Source organism: Dromiciops gliroides, chromosome 3, assembly GCF_019393635.1.
Source record: "Dromiciops gliroides isolate mDroGli1 chromosome 3, mDroGli1.pri, whole genome shotgun sequence".
In the NCBI taxonomy this organism is placed as follows: domain Eukaryota; kingdom Metazoa; phylum Chordata; class Mammalia; order Microbiotheria; family Microbiotheriidae; genus Dromiciops; species Dromiciops gliroides.
In genome coordinates this window covers 537,802,373-537,812,231 of record NC_057863.1, presented here as the reverse complement: position 1 = coordinate 537,812,231, position 9,859 = coordinate 537,802,373, and positions in this window count along the sequence as shown.

Here is a 9,859-nt window from a genome sequence, read left to right as displayed (position 1 = left end):
ACAGAGTAGAAATTTGAATGATAAAGGTTTAAAAAATCTCTAAGTAAAGCTAATAGAAAATACAATGCTATTTTAAGCCTATGAAATATTATTTTGAGAGTGTTTTCTGATTTCCACTGAGGATAATAAAAATAGAAGTAAACTTAAATGGGAGGATGAAGCACTTCTGGAACTATGAGTCATGTCATGTCATATAAGAAATTCATACTTTTTCTATCAGCAACTCAAGCCAAGCACCCAGCAAAACATGTCTATACTATCTTCAGATATAACAAGTACATAACCCGTGACTTTATCCAAGTCCTCCATAAAAACAAAATAGCACAGGAACAAAGCAGATCACTGGGCCACTCCAAATGACATTCATTTATACCTGATTACTACATACAATCAGTCACTGAAGTAGTTTCAAATTATTCCAAATGTATCTTCAACTGATTGACAAGAATGGCAGAAGAGAAAGGTATTTACTTTCAATGTAGACAGTATTAAGAAAGGCTTTAAAGAATACCTGGAGGCAAAGGGATCTCTAATGAAGGAAAATTAATTATCTCAAAGGTCCTTGCAAAAATATCAGAAAAGCTAGGTCAATGATCTCTGAAAGATCATTTGGAAGAAAAACCATTCTTCCAAAGGCAAAGGAGGCCCATATAATAGTGTGCTCGGGTTGGTAAGCAGGTCCTAGAAAGGCAAAGACACCCTCACCAAACCAAATTAAGAGAAGTTATATGGAATAGTGGAAAAAGCAATGAATCTGGAATCAGAATTACTTGGGTTTGAATGTGTGTGTGTGTATGTACCTATATATATATATATATATATGCATGTATGTATGTGTATACATGCATGTGTGTGTATATATACACACACATATACATATATATACATCTACATCCACACACACACACACATATATATATATACACATACATATATATACATATACATATACATACACACACACACACACACATATATATATATATACACTATCTGTACTTTGGGACAAGCCACAATTTCTCTGGGTCTCTCCTCATCTGCAAAAATGGGATCAATGATTACTTTAAAACCTTCCTCATAGCTTTATTTTCAGGCATAGATGTGTAGGAAACTGTGTCTCCTACTCTCTTAAGCCTGGGATCTGTAGATCTTCCCAAGCTTGTTCCTTCAGCAGGACATTTGGTAGTATTATGTTCTCTCCATTAAATGTAGTTTCCTTAAGCCTGACATCCACAAAGCTATTCAGGTCTGCACTTTGGTCTTTAAGGGATTTTCTCCTTTCAAGCCATAGAAGGTATGAAAAGGCATTGTAGTCATACCTCCAAGGGGCTTATATAGCATGATTTTATGTCTTCTTGTTAGTTCTTTACATTTCCAGTCTGTTTATATTTTATTCCCTTCTACACATTCTAAAATCCTGCCATATTAGCCTACTTGTTGCTTTTACATGACCCTTGACTTTTCATTAACTTTCTTCCATGTCTGGAATGCTCTCCTTGTTGCCACCTCTTATTATATCTGTCTTCATTCAAGACTCAGCTCAAATGCCTTCTGTAAGAAGATTTTCAGCAGTTCTCCATGCCCCTTGTAAGGCACTAGAGCCTTTCCTTCTAAAGTTATTTCTAATTTACTCTGTACATATTTTGCATGCACCTAGTTATTTATATATTATTTTGCCCCCTTAAATATAAGTCTCTTGAGGTCAGTGACATTTTTTCTTTATTTCCCCCCAATTTTAATCATTTTTCTTAACAAACATTTATCTTTTCCCCATCCCTCCCAGTGAAGAATCAAAAAGAAAATAAAAGATAAAGAAAACCCTTATAAAAAATAAGTATAGTAGGAAAAACAAAAACAAAAAACAAATTCTATTTTGGACATATACCAAACTGTATATCTTGTTTCTGTTTTTTTGTCTACTACCTATCACCAAAGATGATGTATGAGTAGTATACTTCATCTTTGATTCTCTGGAATCATAATTATTGTTTTAATTGATCAGGGTTCTAAAGGCTTTCAATGTTGTTTTTTCTGCATAATATTGTTGTATAAGTTGTTCTCCTAGTTCTGCTTGTTTCACTCTGCAATATTTCATAGAGGTCTTCCCAGTTTCCTCTGAAACTGTCCATCTCAGTTTTTCTTATGAATCAATAATATTTTATTATATTTATATACAATAATTTATTTAGCCATTCCCTAATAAGCTGGTATCTCTTTAGGTTTTTGGTACCAAAAAAAAAAAAAACTAAGGAGATAATATACATGTATTTAAATACATATACACAAATGTGTATATGTATATATACATATATGCATATATGTTTATCTTTTTCTTTGATCTCTTTGGGATATATTCCTAGTAGTGGTAACACTGGGTCAAAGGGTAAGGAGGTATAGTTTAGTGACTCTTGAGATAGAGTTTGAAATTACTTTCCAGAATGGCTAGACCAATTTCCAGATTCACAAATAGTATTAATGTATCTGTTTCCCTGTAGTCTCTCCAATAGTTGTCAACTTCTTATTTTGCCATCTTTGCCAATCTGAGGAGTAAGGTGGGGGGATCCTGAAAGTTGCTTAATTTCATTATCTACAATATACCTTGGTATTTACATTTTATCTCAATCATTAAAATGTAAGCTCCTTGAGGGCAGTGACTGGTTTTTGTTTTGTTTATGCTTTCTTTGTATCTACAGTGATTATCACAGTTCCTAACACATAGGAAGTATTTAATAAGTGCTTGTTGATTCATTGATATCAGCCCTTAATGAAAAATAGTTGGTGGAAACATTTGCCCCAATTAACTACTTCCCTTACAATTTAAAATGCTTTGATTTTGTTCATGAAATCTTTTTAATTTAATGTAATAAAAATTATCCATATTGCCTTCTATGATTACTTTTATTTCTTGTGTCATTAACAAGTCCCCCTAGTAATAGCATTTTCATACATTAAATTATAACAGTAGCAGTAGTTTTCAAAAATCATTTGGTACTGGATAAAAATTTAAAAGTAAATCAGTGGAAAAATAGATCAGAAAGAATCAGAAACTATTAAGCTCAATAACTTAGTTACAACATGAAAGCAAGCATAATTACCTTGGAGAAAATCTCCCTATTTGTCACAAACTGCTAGGAAAATTGGAAAGTAGTTTGGCAGAAATTAGGATTAAACTAATATATTATACAATACACTATAATAAGCTCAAAATGGATCACTTTTCTAGAAATTAAAGGAGAACCAGGCTTCTCAGGTACCTTTCATATAAGGTTAGAAGGGGGGGGGCAGCTAGGTGGTGCAGTGGATAGAGCACCATCCCTGGATTTAGGAGGACCTGAGTTCAAATCCGGCCTCAGACACTTAACACTTACTAGTTGTGTGACCCTGGGCAAGTCACTTAACCCCAATTGCCTCACCAAAAAAAAAAAAAAAAAAAAAAAAAAGGGAATTTTTTTCTCAGACAAGAGACAAAGGTGATCACTAAAGACTGTTGTTATTGTTTGTCCTTCATTCTCAAAAAAGACCATGACATCAGGAGGTAATGTCATGAATTGCAGTGAATTGTATTTAAGTGAGGGAGGGCTGTGAAAAGTCACCAGCCTCACTCTCCTCTCCAGAGTCATCTGGGTTCAGTGGCAAGACAGAGATCAGGATGACAGGATATGGCCCTGGAGGTTTGAGGCAATCAGGATTAAGTGACTTGCCCAGGGTCACACAGCTAGTAACTGTCAAGCATCTAAGGCCAAATTTGAATTCATATCCTCTTGACTCCAGCACCAGTGATCTATCCCCTGTGCCACCTAACTGTCAATCACTAAAGATAAAATAGATAATTTCAACTACATAAATTTGAAAAGTTTTTGCATGAACAAAATCAATGCAATGGCAAAAAAGGGAAAACTTCATTAAGAAAATTTTGCATTCAATATATCATATTGTTGATAAATAGTTGATAACCAAGATTTATACATGTATATATGTATATATGCGTGTGTGTATGCATGTATATACACATGTGTACCTATATGTACATGTGTGTATATCACTACATATAGATGTATAATCACAATATGCATATATCACTGTAGATTGTTTGTCCTTCATCCTCAAAGAGAACCATGATGTTATGACTTGCAGTGTATTGAATTTAGGTTAGAAAAGGCTGTACAAAATCACCAGGCTCATTCTCTCCTCTATAGTATTCCAGTCCAGTAGCAAGATATACACTAGGATGGCTGGAGATGGCTCTGGATGTTTGAGGCAATCAGGATTAAGTGACTTGCCCAGGGTCACACAGCTAATAACTGTCAAGTATTTAAGGACAGATTTGAATTCAAGTCCTCCTGACTCCAGGTACAGTGTTCTATCCACTACATCACCTCACTGCCCCATATATATCACCTAAAATCAATTCTCAAAGGATAAGTCAAAGAATATAAACAATTCTCACATGAAAGAATGCTTCAAATAAATAATAATAATATGAATTCAAATAAAAATAATTATAAGATTTTACTTTCTCCCTAAAAATTGTAAAGATGATACAATTTTTATAATTTTTAGTGTTAGAAGAGTTGTGGAAAGACAGGCAGAGTTATGAACTTTTTGTAGAGCTATGAATTTGACCGATAATTTTGGAGTGCAATTTGGAATTTTGATTAGAAAGTGAATAAGGCTAAGAATTAGAAATTTAGAAGATGACCATCAATTGAGGAAGAGCTGAATGAGTTATGACATATGATTGTAATGGGATATTATTGGGCTATAAGAAATGACAAGCAGGATGATATCAGAAAGGTCTGGAAAGACTTATATAAACTTATATATAACTATATATATATATATATATATGTAACTATAAGACTTATAGTGAAGTGAGCAGATTCAGGAGAACATTGTGCAGTGACAGCAATATTGTTCAGTGGAGGGGCAGCTAGGTGACACAGTGGATAAAGCACTGGCCTTGGATTCAGGAGGACCTGAGTTCAAATCCAGCCTTAGATACCTAACAGTTACTAGCTGTGTGACCCTGGGCAAGTCACTTAATCCTCATTGCCCTGCAAATATATATGTGTGTGTGTGTGTATGTATTGTTCAATGAAGAACTGTGAATGACTTAACTATTCCCAGCAATATGATGATCTAAGACAATCCCAAAGGACTAATGATGAAACAAACTGTGAGGGCCAAAATTTGATATATGGAGTGTTATTTGGGTGACTCACCTTAATATTGGGGTCCTGGAAATTTGATGGAACTTTTAGGTTCACCCTCCCCTCTGAACTGCCCCTTTTAGATATTTCTCCCAGGCCAATAAAAAAAGAGCCTCTAAGTTTTAATTCTCAAAAGGATCAGATTTTATTACTTGGGAATTAATTAAACAACAAAGGTGAACCCTATAAAAATCAAAGACAAGGAAATAGGAAAAAAAGAAATACAGATAAATACTCTTAACTCTAAACTTAACCTATTCAATCCTCAGACCATTTCTAATTAAGCTAGTTCAAAGGAATTTAGGGTTTTCCATAATTAACTCACCCACACCTGGACAGTCTACAGTTGCTCGTGCCACCGGGGAAAATAGCTGCCCGTGACTGAGAACTCACTCCACCACTGCAAGGGCCCAAGACCAAGAGAACTTGCACCACCAGAAGGGGAGAGAGCTTGCCAGACTGCTAGCATTCCTGAAGAAGTGTAGCATTCCTGAAGAACCCTCTGACTCCCTTCAGGGAGCATTTAATCTTTCCTCCCTGAAAAGGGGAGGTCCTTCTAAAACTGCTTATGGAGAGTTCTCCTTCTGACCTCAGCAGCATACATAACCTCGGGGTGGGCCAGGTGTGGCCCCCCCAAAATGAGTCAGCTAAAAACTGCAATATTAATCTTTACCACAAATAATTTTTACCACAATACTATGCACCTCAAAAGAAAGAACTGATATTGATTAAACACAGACTGAAGCATGCTATTTTTCAATTTCTTTCTTTCAATTTTTTTCTTTTAGTTTTTTTTTATACAAAAGCACTAATATGGTAATGTTTTACATAATTGCACATGTATAAACTATATCTGATTGCTTACTGCTTCATGGATGGGGAGGGGAGAGGAGGGAGGAAGGGATAGAATTTGGAATTCAAAAGTTTAAATAAAAATGTTTATTAAATTTTATTTTAAATGTAGATAATAGTAGCACTTATTTCATAGGGTTATTGTGAGGATCAAATGAAATAATATATGTGAAGCAATTTGCAAACCTTAAAGTATTATAGAAATGTCAGCTGTTATTGTAATACTTTCTGTGTTTTAAACTGACTATTCTATAAGGTGCCTTATTAATTTATTCTGAGAGCTCTGATTTCCGCCTTAATTTCAGTCTTAATTTCCTTTTTAAAATTTTATTTCTATTTTGAACCATTACAGAAGTTCTTGTTGTTCCATTGTTGGGAAGTCTCATATAATTTGCCTTCTAGCTTTTTTTTTTAAATGGAATTTTCAGGTCACTATCAGAATACATGATTTCTTCATTTTGTTTTGAATTTCCCTTATTTTTTCCTTATTTCCTTATTTTTTTTCTTTATGTACTGATGATTTTCCTGCTTAGAGGCAGGACTTATCCCTAGTCTTTTTCTTTGGCCCTCCTGCCATCTGCCCCCCTTGTCTCTTGATCAAGTAGCATTGCATCAGGCTTCCACACAACTTGATCTTCCCTCAACCTATGCTGTGGCATTTAATCCTATCCAGACTACAGATGTTATACAACTTCAAGGCTCCTCTGCAAGAAAAGGTAGAAATATCTGGCTTGTTTCTTGATGTATGAAAATTCTTGAAAAGGAGAACCACTGCATTAGGGTTTATACTTCACAACTCTCAGCATGGAAGATTGGCTCCATACTGCTGGTTTTTCACCCATATCACATACCTTCTAGAAATGGGACTAGGTCAGCTCAATGTTCTATTCATATTAAGGTATAAGGATGTGGTGATTAGACTAAGTTAATGCCTAGGGGAAAGTGACAGAAACTACCACAGCAAAAACACAAAATGGAAGCCTGTTAGGTTGGTGGTGATGGGCAAAAAGCAGTCTGGGGAATAGTTCTTTGCTGAGACCTTCACTGTTTTTCAGAATACTTTGATATCTTTCACTTTTTATGTGACTATTACATTGTTTCCTTGAGGTTGTATGGGGGATTGGGGGACTTAAGTAAATTATAAAGAGACTACTATCTACAATTATATAGTGTCTACTATCTGCCAAATGCTATGCAAAGCTTTCCAAATATTATTTTATTCTCACAGCAACTCTGTAAGATGTGTTATTTATTATTGCCATTTTACTGTTGAGGAAACTGAGGCAAATATAGGATAAGTGACTTGCCCAGGGTTAGTAAGTGTCTGAGAACAAATATGAACTCAGGTCTTCCTGACTCCAGGCTGAGTGTTTTATTCACTACACCACCTGGATGCTTTATAGGGTTTTGAAGTCATACTGAAAAAAGTTTTGCCCGCTTACATGCCCCATATGGATGAGATATATTTTCACAAGTCCATAAAGGATGACGTTATGACCAAAAATGGAGGGATAAAATAGTGACAAACACCTATGACTTTGATAAGGTTTTGGAGATTTTTGGTCATCATTGCTGTCCCCTATTGTACTTCTATCCTTGGTGCTTGGTACCAATGCCTTAGGAATGGTAGGGACTTAATAAATGCCCTTTGGACTATATTGAATTGTCTTCAAGACACATTGCCATTTTGACAGGTTGACTGGATTTAGGGTCAGAGGATATAGGTTTGAATGTTGGTTCTTCCTTAAGATCCATGTGACTTTTTAACTTCTCTGAATCTCTATTTCTTCATCTATAAAATTAGGAGTATATAGTAGGTGACCTTTATGGTGTCTTCCAGATCAAAATTTATGATCTTAGAGTTATCTTTTCACAAGCCTGGATAGTTTATTTTTGACACATGGGACCTGGCACCCAAATAATAGTTCAAGTGGCATATTTGGATATGTTCTAGGTACATAAACAGCTCTTTACATTTCTGTGTTTGGGCAGGCAAAAAGGAGAACCTTCAACCATATAGCATTTTGCTCTTTGGTAATAACTTTGATAAAATGGTTTGATAGGAGAGGAAGTTGAAGAAGTTGGCTGAAATGAGAAGTTAAGAGTTTCTGTGGAGTTCTTATATTTTTGCTTCTTCTGACCTGATTTCCAACTTTGGCTAGGTTACAGAATGGGACCAAGGAACTTGTAATATCTATTCTTGGATAGAAACTTCCAACTATTATAAGTGCAAGTTTCAGACTAAGAGCAACTGGAGCAGTGACAAATAATGGTTAGTATGAAATTTTCTATTCACTATGAACTCCTTTCATAGGGTCAAGGAATCACAGTATTAAGGTGGTACCCTTTCTGATTGAGTATCATTTTCTTGATTAAAATGGGTAAAAATAAAATCATTCATGTGAGCAACACAGAAAAGGTATCCACGCAAAGAGAAGACAGTGAGAAAAAATGACAGAAGTGTCAGATTTCCAAGCATCTAATGAATGAAATAAGAACTTTAAGACTGAGTACTGGGAAACCCTGATACCTGAAATTATTTGGTGTCTACAAAATCACCACGTATTTCCTATGTATAGTTTGGCTGACTAAAATGCAGATTTTTGGCTTCTTACCATGAGATAGAGATGAGTTCCTTTCCACAAGAGATCCTATTTTAGATCAGTAGATTAGTGAAAATCAGAGTTCCAAAATGGGTATGAGAAGAAACTTCAGAGCTGCGTCTAAGAAACAACCTCATAACTACATAACTAGAAGACCTCAGAGTCTACAATGCCATTTGCTCTTGGAATATCTGAGTGGAGGAAAAGCTTTGCTGCTTGTAAGAGCTTATTGAGAAGAAATTTATATTTGACATTTCTCTGTGCTGCTATCTACTGCCTAAAAAGTAGAAACCCAATCAAGGGAATAGATCAGGAAAAGCTCTGCAGATCCTGGGCTTAAGGGAAATACTTTTTGCAAATGAGTATAATGCTATCTCAGATCTTAGTCAAAGGAGTAAACTTTTAAAAAGCTCTGAAGTTCCCAGATTTAGAGTTTCAGCTTTTTGTTAGAAATGCATAGTGTTGGAAAGACCTATATGAGCTGATTCAGAGAGAAATATACTGTATACAAAATAACAGCAATATTGTAAGATGATCTGCTGTGAATGACTTAGTTATTTTGAACAACGCAGTGATCCAAAACAAATCTGAAGGACTTATGAAAAATAGAATCCATCTTCAGAGAAAGAACTGATGGTATCTGAATAGAGACTGAAGCATAATTTTTTTGTGAGTCCCTTTATCTGAAGTTTTGTTTTTGTCTGTTTTCTTTTTGCATGACTACTCATGTTTTGCATGACTACTCATGTATAACATATATTGAATTGCTTGAGTTTGGGGGGGCAGTGTAGAGAGGGAGGAACAGAATTTGAAACATGAAATTTTTTTAAATTGATGTCAAATTTTGTTTTTACATGTAATTTGGGGGGAAAATTCTAAATTTAAAAAATGTATAATGTAGCCTCTTGAGCTCAGCCAAGGTGATGGAGCTGAAAAATCTCTTCATTCTTGGTTTAGAGTTATGTGTAGAATGAACTTAATACTTCTGTTGTAGTCCAGAAGAGGAGGTACATGTACACAATATTCAAGCAGTCCTGCCCCCCCAAAAAATGATGGGTCCAGAAAGACAGCAACCTGAATGTAGTATCCAACAGAGAAATGGCCCCATCCTTCAAGAGAATGGAAAGGGCAAAAAGATGAATAGTTTGGTTTCTCAGTGACTTCTGGTACAGACCATCTCTGAGGTAGACCAGG